This window comes from Euprymna scolopes, chromosome 11 (genome assembly GCF_053919585.1).
Source record: "Euprymna scolopes isolate OS-2025 chromosome 11, ASM5391958v1, whole genome shotgun sequence".
NCBI classification, from domain to species: domain Eukaryota; kingdom Metazoa; phylum Mollusca; class Cephalopoda; order Sepiida; family Sepiolidae; genus Euprymna; species Euprymna scolopes.
The window spans coordinates 61,327,622-61,341,792 of NC_136492.1; the positions used below are offsets into that span (position 1 = coordinate 61,327,622).

The following is a 14,171-nucleotide window of genomic DNA, read 5'->3' on the forward strand; positions in this document are numbered from 1 at the left end:
ACGTGCGCCGTGAGGTTTCTAGGCGTGGCTCGGACAAATATATTGCGAAAGTCAAACATCCGGATGGACGCACCCTGGAATCGACTCGGGAGATCTGCGAGGGGTTTCGAGAACATTTCGAGAAGCGTTTTACGCAGCAGCCCGATCTTCCGGTCCTTGAGTTTAGCGACTATTTGGCCGACTCTCCCCGCCTCGAGGCGGCTAGAGCGGCTGGTTGCGAGGGCCGGGTGACGGAGCGGGAGGTCTTTACTGCGCTGAAGCAGGTCAGCTGTGACAGATCGCCAAGACTTGATGGTCTGCCATACGAACTGTACTTGAGGCTGTCGCCCATGTTTCTGCCTCTTCTGACGGATATGTTCAACCATTGGTTTGCTCAGGGATCCATCCCAGGGCAGGTGACCAAGGGAGTGATCATATTGCTGAAGAAAGGTGACGGGCATGGAGGGGAAGAGTTAGACGACTACAGGCCCATAACTCTGCTAAACACAGAGTTGAATATTTTGGCCAAGGTCCTGTCGAATCAGCTGCAGGTTGTTATCGACGAGTTGGTTGAACCGGAACAGAACTACGCTGTGAAGGGGAGATCGATTCAGAACAACTTGCACCTGATCCGCACAATCCTAGAGGGGGGAATAGATGACGACACGGAAGCCGCGCTGATAAACTTAGATCAGTCCAAAGCTTTCGATAGAGTCGACCATCGTTTCCTGGCATCTGTCTTAGAGGCCGCCGGTTTTAAACCGGACTTTTGCAAGTGGATCTCCATAATGTATCGACAGCCCATGGCTGTCGTGCAAGTCAACGGAAAGCGCTCGAAACCCTTTGTTATCCCTCGGTCGGTTCGTCAGGGTTGTCCACTGTCGCCCCTGCTTTATGTCCTGGCTTTGGAGCCTCTTCTCCGCAAGCTGAGACATGGGGAGGCAAATTCGGCCCTGCGCGGAATGGCTCTGCCTGGCGGCTCAGCTGCCAAGGTATCCGCGTTCACCGATGATGTCACGATCTTCGTGTCGGGCTTCAGAGACATTGAGGTCGTGTCGGAGGCACTCACACAGTACGAAAAAATCACGGGGGGGGCCAAGATAAACCGCAACAAGTCGGTAGGACTGCGGTTGGGCGCATGGAGTGGCAACGCAAACCTCCCTGCGCCCTTCAGCTGGACAGATGGCCCGGTCCGGATCCTCGGCGTGTGGTTCAGACCGGGTCTCCAGCTTGACAAGAATTGGTTGGAGGTACGGTCAAAGGTGGAGGCTGCAGTCAATTCGTGGCTTCCTAGGAAACTTTCCTTAAAGGGTAGAGCTGAGGCGTGCGCCACTTACGTCTTTCCTCTCATCCTTTACAGACTGGCCGTACTTCCCCTGCCTGCACAACACCTAAAAGGTCTTGTCGAACTCTTGTCCTCGCTCCTTTGGGACAGAGGAAGACACTGGGTGAGCAGACAGGTCTGTATTCAATGTCCGTGTGAGGGAGGCTTGGGAATGCCGGACTTGAAGTGTCATCGAGATGCTGAGAGGCTGGCCTTCCTGAGCCACTACTATATGCAGGATGACCAACCGTGGCACACCGTGGTTACTGCCGCCTTCCCCGACCTCGTTCTCGACCCTTCCATCGAGAGCCGTCGCAGGCCGCAGGGAGAATCTGCCTACATGAAAGAGTGCTGAGCCGCGCTAAAACGACTACCAAGGTCCAGTGACCTTGTGACTGCTACCCGTAGGGAACTCCACAGGGATCTAGTGAAGGGGGCCGCTGACGACCCGCTATTCGCGCGTTTGGGGTGGCAGCAGAGTGAGATCCGCTCCGCGTGGAGCTGAGCGCCAGGTTCGAGTCATCTGAACAATTCGGAGTTCTCTCTGACCTGGCGATTGGCCCGAAATGCACTTCCACTCAACAACATACAATGCAGTTCCGGGTTTTTGGAGTCGCCTGATTGTCCTCGTTGTGGGACAATGGCCGTAGAAACTACGGATCACGCTTTCTTCGATTGCCACGAACTCCGCCAGTACTGGTCGTATGTCAGCAGAGTGACGGCGCGCATCGATCCTGAGCATCCTCGCCCAATTACTGTATCCAATGTTGTGGACAACGTGAGGCCGCCGTGGGACCGGGAAAGACAAATGGTCTACATTACGATCCTGGCCGTGGCGAGAATGGTGATTTGGACGTCGCGTCTGCAAGGTTGCCGGAGGGTGTTGTCTTTTTCTGATCAAGATCTGATCGCATTCTTTAAACACCAACTACGGGTGAAGATCAGATGTGATAGAAGAAGGCTGCATCGCGCGGCATTTGACAGAAGATGGATACATGTGGCAAGTCTGTGTGTACGAAGAGGAGCCAAATTTGAATACGTGTTCCCCGCCTAGGTGTGGAACGCGCAGTTCTTTAAAGTAAAATTAAACAAGTAGTCTCTCAGCTAGCTGAGTGTGTGTTCCATCCCTCCCCGATTAGGAAGCCTCCAAGATCCCCATCCCCTCTTACCTGCAATTTTTGTTTTCACCCCTTCCTCTAAATTTTACCCATCTTGGAGAAAAAGAAATACAAACTAACCTCCATCCCTTACCCACAAAAATTTTCTTTTCTCCATTCACCCCCATCTAGAGGGCATCCCCACCTAGAGACTGACCCGCAGAAGCGAGGTTCCTTTTACAAACCTAGTGGAACGGGCAGTTTATCAACTAGACGGGGTTGGGAGGGTCCTACTAATCACCTTTTGTTTTTATTGTACCATTTTATTGTTATCTTTTGTTTTTACACGTCAATAAAAAATAAAAAATGTTTTAAAAATTGGGAGTTACTAGGACGTCCCCCAATATGAAAGGGTGAATGCAGTATTATGGTGAAAGAAGATACTAGCTGGGAGAAACTTTTGACTTTGTTTAGTTCTGGAGTGACAAGGATGACCAACGACTCCCAAAATCCCCCCCCCCTTTTGAGTTGGCCATGTGCCTAAGTTTTTTGTTCATCGTTAATTTTGACTGTATTTTTTAACATGAATAAAAGATTTAATATCTCAAAGTGTAGTATCTGTTCCGGCAGATACTGCAAGCAAAGACCATATGTGGGGGCAACTCCACATATAAGACCTTGGTCAATGTAGGGGCAACCCTTCATACCAATTGTCACTATCAAGCTCCCCTACTCTCTGGGGAGTTGGTCCCCATTTCCCCTTCATTCCTCACATTAAAAATCGGCCTTGTGCCTAATTTGCTCGTGGGGGGAGCAAATAAATACAGCTTTTCTTGGCCTTTTGGCCAAGATCAAAGTGTAGTATGTGTTCTTACTACATGCTGTACTTATTGTAATATAAAATGGGGGATTACTTTTCTGTATTAATTTGATGTAAAATGATCACCCACTTTACAACCAGTTAGTCTCAAAGCCATTCAAATCATTCAAGTTGTTTTTGAAGGATTCCAGTTATTTTTTAAACATTCAAGTCATTCTTAAGGTCATTCAATTCATCCTTAAGTTCATTAAAGTCATTCTAAGTCATTTACTTTTTATTTATTTAAGTCATTTCAGCCCATTTTTCGGTCATTTTAGTTTATCTTTAAGAATTTCATGTCAATCCTACATTCACGCATTCATTCATTACACGAGAGCACGCAACTAATGGCTATCGGCCTTGTTAATTCAGATCCCAGTTCTTGATGCTCTGGTGACCTGCAAAAAACTGGATCTACTGCTATGACCCAGAGACAAAAAGACAGTGGAAGCATGCTGGCTCTCCAAGACCCTATCAGGCTAGACAGCAAATCCACTGAGAAATTTATGACAATCCCTTTCTTTTTGGACAGCACGAGGATGATTTACATGACTGTCTGTCCAGTGGAAACCCAATGCAACAAAAAATACTATATTGTAGTTTTAAGGGAGTTGAGGAAGAGATTCCACTGGAAGAGGCCAGCACTCTTCATCGGATCAGTGGCATTTCCACCAGGACAATGCACCCGCCCACAACTTCACCTTTGTCACACACTATTTGACTAAGATGGGCATCAAAGACAGTTCCTCATCTTCCTTATAGTCCAGAACTGGCTCCCTGTAACTTTTGGTTATTCCCTAAGCTCAAGGAAAACCTTAAAGGTTGTCTTTATGAGACAATTGAGGAGATGAAAGAGGCTGCGACAAGGGTCATTGACATGCTCACACAAGAGGACTTCCAGAAGTTGTTGGACTAGTACAAGTGCATTGCAGCTGGAGGAGATTACTTCGAAGGGGACGAGTTGCATGTGCGTACTATCAATAAAAGTGCCCATATGAAAAATGTCTGGAAACTTATTGAAGGCACCTCATAATTTTACAGTTAACCAGAAATTGTCATCTAACGATGGGTAAATGGAGAGAGATAGAGGTGAAGTAGGGGAGGATTACTAGTGACCCAAAAAGAATATCATAGGTTTTTTGGGTTTTTTTTTTTTTTTTTTTTAAAGATTAAGATTTTCCCAAATTTCAAGTCTGACACACACACACTTTTATAGATATAGATTATTAGCCTTACCAGCTGAAAATGTAAACTTTTCTATGTATGAAACTAACTGAATTTTCTGCAACTACAAAAATTCACTTCATTAAAGTAGTATCTGCCTGGTAACTGATGGAGGATACTTTCCCTGAAAGTAAACCATGACTAAATATTCAAAATATTCGCAGCACAAAGAAGATATCCTCACTATGGCTAATCCACACAAGCTTTTATGAGGAATGTGATGTTACTTGTCACTCTCCAAATGATGTTACCTCAACTCGAAACTGGATACCCTACCAGACTAGATGAATTCCTATTCTGGTATCCAGTAAAACCAAATGACCACAAGAAAGATATACTATATGGTCAATTGGGAAGAGGAAAATTATATTCCAACTTCTTTACTAACAGTGCTTGAGAGGTAAAGGAGAACTTTAATAAAATATTTGAATATCTATGGATCTCATATAGAGATCAAGTGTTAGACCCCCCATTCCTGGGTCTCTTGGTTTCTGAGAACTTCAACACAAGTAAAATGAAAAAAAAAAAAAAAAATGCAGGATTCACTCTGGGTGGGTTGAGCTGACTTCCTTCGAAGGAGTGTTTGTAGAGAATATTAAATTCACAAGCAGTCCTCAGTTGTATGCATATTCCTGGCCAGGAGTGATGACAGTTTCTGCATTATCTTTTTTTTTTTTTTTTTTTTTTTTTTTAATTTGTTTTGCCGGGAGGTATCTCGGCATCTTCCTACATACAGCTTCTGGTATTCCCAAATGGTCACCCATCTGGTACTAAGCAGACAGCATTACCTAACTTTAGTGATCTAATGAAAACCGATGTGTACACATGATTATGCAGGGAAAAAGAACAGGTTACGTTATGCATTTCTGTGACAACAGCAATACATCAAATGTATAGAATATATTACCACAAAAAAAAAAAAAAAAAAAAAAAAAAAAAGAAGGTAACTAGAGAAAACAAAATGTGGGGGGGGAAAAAAAACAAACAAAAAAAAACAATTTGGTAGTTTCCCTTTTCTCTCTTAAAACTTCCATGCACAACGTTTCTTTCCTAGAACTGTGGAACAATACTGCCGGACTGCTTCCCAACTGATTTTTCAAGCCCAATGTAAACAAATTCTTGTTAAGCTGTCTCTTTCAATAATCAGATTCTGCCCAGACATCACTATCATACACAAGCTTGTGTAGTCTCGACATTCACCTTACATTAATTTTACTCTTCTCCTCAAATGACTTTTTGGGCCTTGATAAGTGATGATTCCTTAATAAAAAAAAAAAATTAAATAAAACCACTTTGTAATGAACTATAGACTCAAAATCAAACATAAGTGGTGCGAGGTGCCGAACTTCAGAGGAATCGCTTTATAACAATTATTGCTTGTTGCAAATATCTTTAAGTCAAATATGCACCATGAGACTTGAACAAAGTTTTTACTCTGATGCTAGTCCCATTCAAATTACCGAACACATCAGGCTTACGTTTATGTTAGACTTATTTTTATGAGGGACAAAAAAATTATCTGCAAAGTCTTAACTCCAACACTCCCAACATTGAATTCTTACTAATAATCAAAACCTGGCAAATTAACTCCTGATGTTATTTTATGCTGAAACATTTTTTGTAAACAATTCTCTGTATAAAATTTAACACAAGTTGCTAAGTAAATTCCAGTAAGACATGGAAGTTAGGTATACATCCCCTCCCCCACCCCCTTAGTATCATTTATACAGCCGGAAGAGTTAAAATAAATAAATAAAAACCGAAGCAAATATTAAGATACAAATATCTATCTATATAAAGTTAGATGTGTGTATGTATATATATTTGGATTCACTTGATAATAATTAACTGATCATGATGAATTTTGGAACAACTGCTAGGTGTAGGGTTCGAAATGTGGGCTTTTCTTTTTTCTTTTAACTCGCGTCCACCCTAAACAAGGCACCAATTGGACATAAGGGGCAACTATTTGGGACTATGCTTAGAGATGATGAACAAGATGCAGGTTTACGTTACATTTAAGCGTCTGCATATCAGTATAGTTAGGAAGGGAATTCCAAAGTCTCGCTGTTTGAGGGAAGAAACTATTAGAGTAGAAAACCTTCTGGCATTTGGGGATCTCAACATTGAAGGGGTGTGATTTTGTTGCTAAGCAGGTTTGTCGGGAGCATGTACGTTGAGGCGGCACTAGTGCAACGAGTTTATCAGAGCACGTTCTATTCAAATACTTTTAAAACAGGCATAGGGATGCAACATTACGGTGATTGGATAAGGGCTGGAGCTAAGTTGACAAATCAGGATCTATTAGATTGGAGACTCTTTTGGACCCTATCCAAGAGGAAGAGACTAGTGATGCATCAACAATACTCCATGTAAGGGAAAATGGTGGCTTTGTAGCTATATTTAATTTTACGCAAAGGTAATAAAAAGGGAGTGGAGGCCCTTCATGAAAATTCAGATACCTGTAAGTTTTGCAAAATTTTAACATTAGAATGTTAGGTATGAATAAATATTCTCCGATTTTCAGTTTCATTATAATGATTTAAAAACTAAGGTGGATAGTCTGGACAATATCCCACTTTAAAATTCAAATATAGCAAATTTGCACTGAATTTAATTCATAGTAATTAGTAGGGCTATGACAACAGCATATTATTTTCATGGTTTTGACTCGAGTATATACCCAATACAGATACAGTTAATAAACCGAGAACCACATCACCATATTTTTTTTTTTTTTTTTATACAGTGATCACCACTTATCAAGGCCCGGAAGCCACTCAGGGATAAGGGTTATTGCAAGTACATTACGTTAGTGTGAAGATTTGATACAAAAACATAAGATATCACCAGATACACACCCGAGTCAAAACGAAAAGAACATGTCCTAGGCTATATTTCAATTTCTTAAGCCTCCTTAAACTTAAGCCTTTAATTTTAGACATGTAAATCAATAATTTAATAGACTTTGATAAAAAATGGAATAAAAATTCTAGATATATAAGTTTTAGTCTTATTATATTAATATTTTAATCTTTGTAAGCGATATAATAGTGTAACATAGCATATGCAAATGCGAAATGACGTCATCATAAGGCTAAAAAAAAAAAAAAAAAAAAAAAAAAAAAAGACTCCAAATAAAGATGTGCACAACAGACAAGAGAGCACATTAAAGATGTTGGTGACGTCACAAGTCAGGCATGACAGGAGAATGAGGAAAAATGTGGTTACAAAAGTGGGGGTGGGAATTAAAGTTATTACTTGTTTTATGTTCCTTGCAACATACTCTGCTACAACATGTTAGGTCCACGTGCATAAACATGTGTACGATGTTACAATAGTGGTGCAAAATTATTGTTAGGGGAATTCATTTGACCCGTCCTGTGACAAGTCTTCTTGCTACCTTTTTTCCTCACTAGTTTTATGCTATATTCATGACAAAATAAAAAAAATTTTAAAAATAAAAACGTCAGGATCTCATTCTGCTGCCTCGACTAGAAGCAGTCAAAGGTTAAAGAATGGGGTAACCTTGACAAATCTACGCCCCAGTGTCTGCATTTGTCCAGCAGCTGATGGTAAACTGGCGATTTTCCTGGCTTATATTGTATGAAGTATTCTGAAAGTTATGTCATGGAAATGTTAATTTTTGAAAATATTTGATAATGGCTGTAAGTTTTGCATGGTAGTTATCAAAGAGAAGCAAATCCATACATTAAATTTAGAAAGTTAAAAAAAAAAAAAAAAAAAAAAAAAAAAAAAAATGACTAAGTTCAGCATCGCCCCTTCCCCCATTTAGCCAGAGAAGTCCCCAGGGGACGTCAAATCCTGGTGAAAATGAACAAACAGTGCGGTTTTATTTTAGGCTTTAACATATGTAAATTTGAGTTCTGCACCATGCAAAATAAGAAATGATCAAGTTCATCATTTGCACCTCCCCTACATTTAGCCTCAAAAAACCTCCAAGACTAACATTTAAATTTGAGTTCAGCACCATGCAAAACTGCTAAACAGACATACACAGAAAATTGGACAAATATGGTAAAATAGTCCCAAAAATGGAGTGTTTTTATTAGACCTAAAAGAGCCCTTGTGGAACACACCCAAGAGCTATCGCAAAGTATAGACAAAAATTATATAGAAATCAGTTACAACTTTTCAGAAAGTTTTATAAAAATCCAAGGCATCATTTTTTTTTTTTTTTTTTTTTTTTTAATAAGCATAACTGTCTGTTTCAGCCATTTTAACCTGAAAGGCACTCCTGGGGGGGGGGGGGCAACCGGAGTTTTCCCAGAAAATCCATTCTGTTACTTTTTTTTACTCATATCATGTTTAATGTTTGTGCAAAATTTCAAAAAAATTCCAAGATGTGGTTATTGAGAAAAGTGTGGACAGATGAACGGGCAAGGGTGAATTTACAGGTCCATCCTTCTTTTGTCAGGGAAGCCATAAAAAAAAAAAAAAAAAAAAAAAAATTAAAGAAAAATTTGAAATACAATTTCGACCATAATTTTTTTTAGGTTAGATAAGATACAGGAGTTCATTAGCTATAATATAGGCCAACTAGCGAGTTTATAAATACTGACATTATCGTCAATGATGTAACCATCACCTTTTGTAACCTTAACCATGATATTAATTAAATCAGTTTTAATTTAGACCCTGGCAGATATTTTGATCAAATTTGATAATTAGTCAAGCGGATACATAAACAGTGACAAATACAACAGAATATGTTGAAGTCATAGTCTTGTTAGCCCACAGCAGTTTCAAACTACACAGGATTTCAGCTTTGGATTAGCGTTACATTAAATTTCATGAATAACTGGTTTCTATTTTCAATTCACTATCATTATGGATTTGTTTTTACCAAGAGAGCATGTAATCAACTGAATTGCTATGTTCATATATGAAACTATATATCAAACTACTTTCAGTCATTTGTTTTGTTTCCACTAATGATTACATGTTTATGCAGCTTGCTACTGGGTCACAAGCTAGTGTTTGATTAATAACAGCCGAGTCATTGGGATGAAGGAGGTCTGATGTAGAGACTTGAAACCTCTAATAAACTCAGATATACCATTGTTCAGAAATGTTGTTCCGTCAGTGATACCAGTGGAGCATAGGATAGAGAAGATGTTAGTCTGATTGATATTTCACTACTGATGCAATTCTCTATCTATATAAAAGCCAAGTATGTCCAAGGATGGAGTACTGCTGCCACATCTGGGCTGGAGCTGCTAAAAACAGCCTATCCTGCCTTGACAGAGTACAAAATAGATTTCTTGGCTTAGTGGGGGATGCCCTTTTCTCTACCCTGCAACCTCTATCCCACAGAAGAGACGCTGCAAGCCTGTCTTTATTTTATCGTTATTTCCATGGCAAGTGCTCATCCGAGCTCCAATCTCTGGACCCCCCCCCCTCGCCAATCTTTCATGAAAAACACCTGTCTAGCTGAAACCACTGTCAGTAATTTTCCCCACTCTTTATCTGTGCCTAAATCAAAACGTAGATTCCATGAACAAAGCTTCTTTCTTAGAAGTGCATACATGTGGAACTCTTCCGTTTGCCTGTTTCCCACCTGACTACAACTTGGAGGTCTTCAAGTCCAACAAACAAATTCCTGATGAATCGCCCCCTTATGCAAGACACTTTAATAGCCCTTATCCCCGAGTGGCTTACAGGCCTTGATAAGTGGTGACCCCCCACCCCACCTAAAAAAAAAAAAAAAAAAAAAAAGAGTAGTAAGTTCAGAGGATTCCTGCTATTATTAGCCAGCAGTGTTACTACTGTTGACCAAGAGAAAAGTCTATCAAGCATGTGTATACAGTGTTATGAAGTATAGAAAAGAAACCTGGACACTGAGGATTGAAGACAGGCGTTGCATGGAGAGAAATCATACAAGAAAGACACGAGAGATTTAGATCTGATGCTCTAAATCTAGACAGTATAGGGAAATATGTACATGACAGGAGACTTTGATGGTATGGCAACGTTGCAAGAATGGTGAGTTCTTGAGTTAGTAGATGTAGAAAAGTTGAGAGGAAGGTCATGGAAAACATGGACGAGAGATAGAGGAATAAATAAAGACCTTACTAAAGATAAGTTTGTTTGGAATCAATTTCTGAAATCTATCCAATGCAAGTCAGCATGTAAAACAGACGTGATAAGATCTAATGCATCTATTTAATGTGATGCTGACAGATGCAATAAGATGTACCAGTGTTATATCGGTGCTAATTTTTCTAAACTAGCTGGTCAATCACGGTTTGAAGGTGAAGTCTAATTTAATATTTCATTCATAAAGGGTGTTTTAAATGTGCATTAGTACTGGCATAACTAGAAAACAATCTAACAGTTATCTAAAAAGGTATCTAGTTGTATATTCAAAGTGAGACCTAAATAGCATTGCAGCTGAAAATTCAAACTTTGTTCTCAACTTAATCTTCATTTTTTTTTCTGCTATACTATGTTATTTATAATATAACTAGTGAGGGGTACCCGGCGTTGCCCGAGTGTTTTTCGGGGTATGTGAAAAAAAAACGAAGCCTTCACAACGCGCAGTTGGAAAATAGTAAAGTGTTTAAAAAAAAATTTTTTAAAAAAACAGGTGCGCGTTTTTGATTGACGTGACGGCGATAGGTATTCAGCAGTTACGATTTTGTGCGGGACAGTTTTGAATAAATCGGTTTGTTTTTAAAAACCTGCTCCCTGTTTATTAGGAGGAGCGAAATGAAAGCTACAGTCTGATATGACGAAGTCGACATTGAACAAACGTTACTTAGATCTCTTGAGACAACTGGCTTTTAGCCTGTGATTAGAGTCTAGTTTCGCTTTTTTTTTTATACCGAAAACCGAATGTAATGCGTGCCGATGCGGGAAATGTGGAATAATTAACGTTTGAAAGTCAATAAAATTAAATAGACAGGCGAGCTCCGTGGATAACTCGGAGATATTACAATTTATAGATGATATAAAAAAGTTTTAAGTTGTGAATCGAGCAAGCGCTTCTCTGAAAGAAGCCTTATGTGCACATCGAGGAAAAGCGTACATACATACACATACATTTTCGCTTATATATATATGTAATTAGCTACATTTTTTTTTTTTTTACTACATACTTAGTCTAGTTCAGAGGACTACTAATATTAAACATTTTTAAATAATCACCTCTAAATGAAAATCAGCAAAGGGGATAATTTAGTTTTAATTGAAGAAAATGACAAGTTATCCACCTTACATTTTAAAAATTCACAGAAATAAAAATTAAAAACTAAAAAAACTTCCCTGCGTTTAGAGTCATCACCAGTTAATGTCCGTTTCCATGCTAGCATGGGTTGGATGGTTTTTCCTAATGGCTCTTCTCCAGGCCTCTCAATCTTGTGCAAAGCTTGGTTGTAATCTCAACTTCCTATAATCATCTATAACTGACTCACTGTCTTACATGGTCTATCCCTCCCTCTAAGTCCATCAACCTCAGTAAATCTGCTGACTGGATTTGCATTATCCATCTTTTCGACATGTCCACACCACCTCATGTTGGGCAATGCCGGATAGAAAGCATTTATTCAGTTATCTAATTATCTATCTGTCTAGTGGAGTAAATGCCGGACTGAATCGTTGGAAACAATAAGTTCAGTGAGCATCAAGATGCAGAAAGAATTAAAGGGTAATGTGACATGTATCAAACTTGGTTGGTTAGTCAGCTTGCACTGGAAGTATCTAAATGGGGACCAAACGTGGCGTGTCAGGTGTTCTGGTTTGAATAAGCTAAGTTTAGTTAGTTGGACCTGAACCATCAAACAATCAAGATGGGTTGAGAGGGCCTTCCCATAAGAGAGGTGAATAGAGAAACCACAAGCCAAGATTCACTCCAGTTCTGCTTAACGAGAACTCTGAGGAGTGAATAAAATATGTATATATATATATATATATATATAATTATTTTTTTACTATAATAATTAAATACCTACAGACACTAGTGTTTCATCCTTTCGGGATTCTTCAGTGCAGGGTGTCACGATTACTACCAGTCGAACGATTCGAACCCCGCGACACGAGACATCTCTGGCTCGATTAGCGGAGGCCGTATCCATTCGGCTACCATTAATCATGTGAAATAGCGTTGAATTTTAAACATTTTAATTTAAATGTTGATTACGTCAGACAGACAGTGATCAAATCGTTATACGATGATCTACGCATAAGAGCTAAATTGACCGACTTTTTAATTCAACAGAAAGTGCTCAACGATAAGAAACGTATTTCTTAAAGGGGCTGTATAAATAAATAAATGCTCATTCATCTTGCGACCCTGTCTTGAAGCATCTTTGTTACAACAGGTCCGGCTCCATCCAAGATGATTGTCGAATGCCCCAAGCAGCAGCCAAAAGACAGAGGCGGCCAACAGCGGACAGGTATGTTGTTATTTTATGTGAATTATATGTTCTAACATGCACACACTAACACCACTAAACGAGTTATGGACCGTTAAAATAGACGTTAAGAAACCAGAGGACAAAAGTCCATTAAAAAAAGCAGTTAAAAACGCACAATTAGATAGCACACATTCGACAAATGTATTTTGCTACAAAACATCAACTATGTTGGGAACGTGTAATGTATTCCTCAATTCTTCCTATCCAGATTTTTTTTTTTTTTTTTTTTTTTTTACAAAGGAGTCACCACGTATCAAGGCCCAGGCGCCCCTCGAGAATAAGAGTTAATGAGTGTACAGTAGTCAAGCGGACAATATTATAGCAATTGTTGATAATGGAAATTTGGTAAATTCGATTATTTAAGGGGATGACTCATCAAGGACTTGTTTATGTTGAACTTGAAGATGACCATATTGTAGTCAGCTGGAAAGCAGACAAATGGAACAGAGTTCCACGGGCATGCAGTTCTAAGAAAAAAGCTTTGTTCATGGAATCTACGTTTAGGTTTAGGCACAGATAAAGAGTGGGGGGAATTAATGATAGTGGTTTCAGCTGGACGGGTATTTTTCATGAAAATCCGAGAAGGGGGGGGGTCATAGATTAGATCAGACGAGCACTTGCCATGAAAATAACGAAAGAGCAGAGACAGGGTTGCAATGTTTCTTCTGTGGGATAGAGGTTGCAGGAAAGAGAAAAGGGTATCCCCCACTAGGTTACAAAGTCTATTTTGAACTGTCAAGGCAGAATAAGTTTTTAGAGCTCCTGGCCAGATATAGCCACAGTACTCCATCCTTGGACGTACTACTTGAGTAGCTTTTGATGTCAAGCAGTGTTGACATACAGATGGATGATTAAGAGATGTTAGTGAACATTTTCTAATGCATACATCAATAAGTCCCAGGCCTGACACACAGATGGTGCCTCTAATAAAAAAAAAAAAAAAAAAAAATTAAAACAACATCCACATGAATTTTATAAAGTACTAACCTTCAAATTACATGCGTCATGATTTGAGCTCATTCAAATTATTACTTTACAAATTAGTTATTTGCATAAGGCTTCCATTAATTTTCAAAACAAAGGAAAAAAAACATCTTAATTGTGTGCTGATAATGCATTGCTTTCTGATGGTAAAAAATACTGTTCAAGCAAAGCAATGGCTTGACAAGTTATTTAAATTCTGCCCCATAGGAAACAGTGGTTAAGAGGTGGTATGTTGACTTTAAACCCAGTTGTACAGACAAATGATG

The 14,171-nt window shown here is 39.5% G+C and overlaps 1 protein-coding gene and 1 pseudogene across 11 annotated transcripts in view; one reads left to right on the top strand and one right to left on the bottom strand.

Annotated features, from left to right (window-relative positions):
* Nucleotides 1–14,171, bottom strand: part of LOC145287875 (fibronectin type-III domain-containing protein 3a-like) — a 791,938-nt gene that overhangs the window by 703,299 nt on the left and 74,468 nt on the right. The gene's annotated exons all lie outside the window — the stretch shown is intronic.
* Nucleotides 3,226–3,351, top strand: LOC145288386 (U2 spliceosomal RNA; annotated as a pseudogene).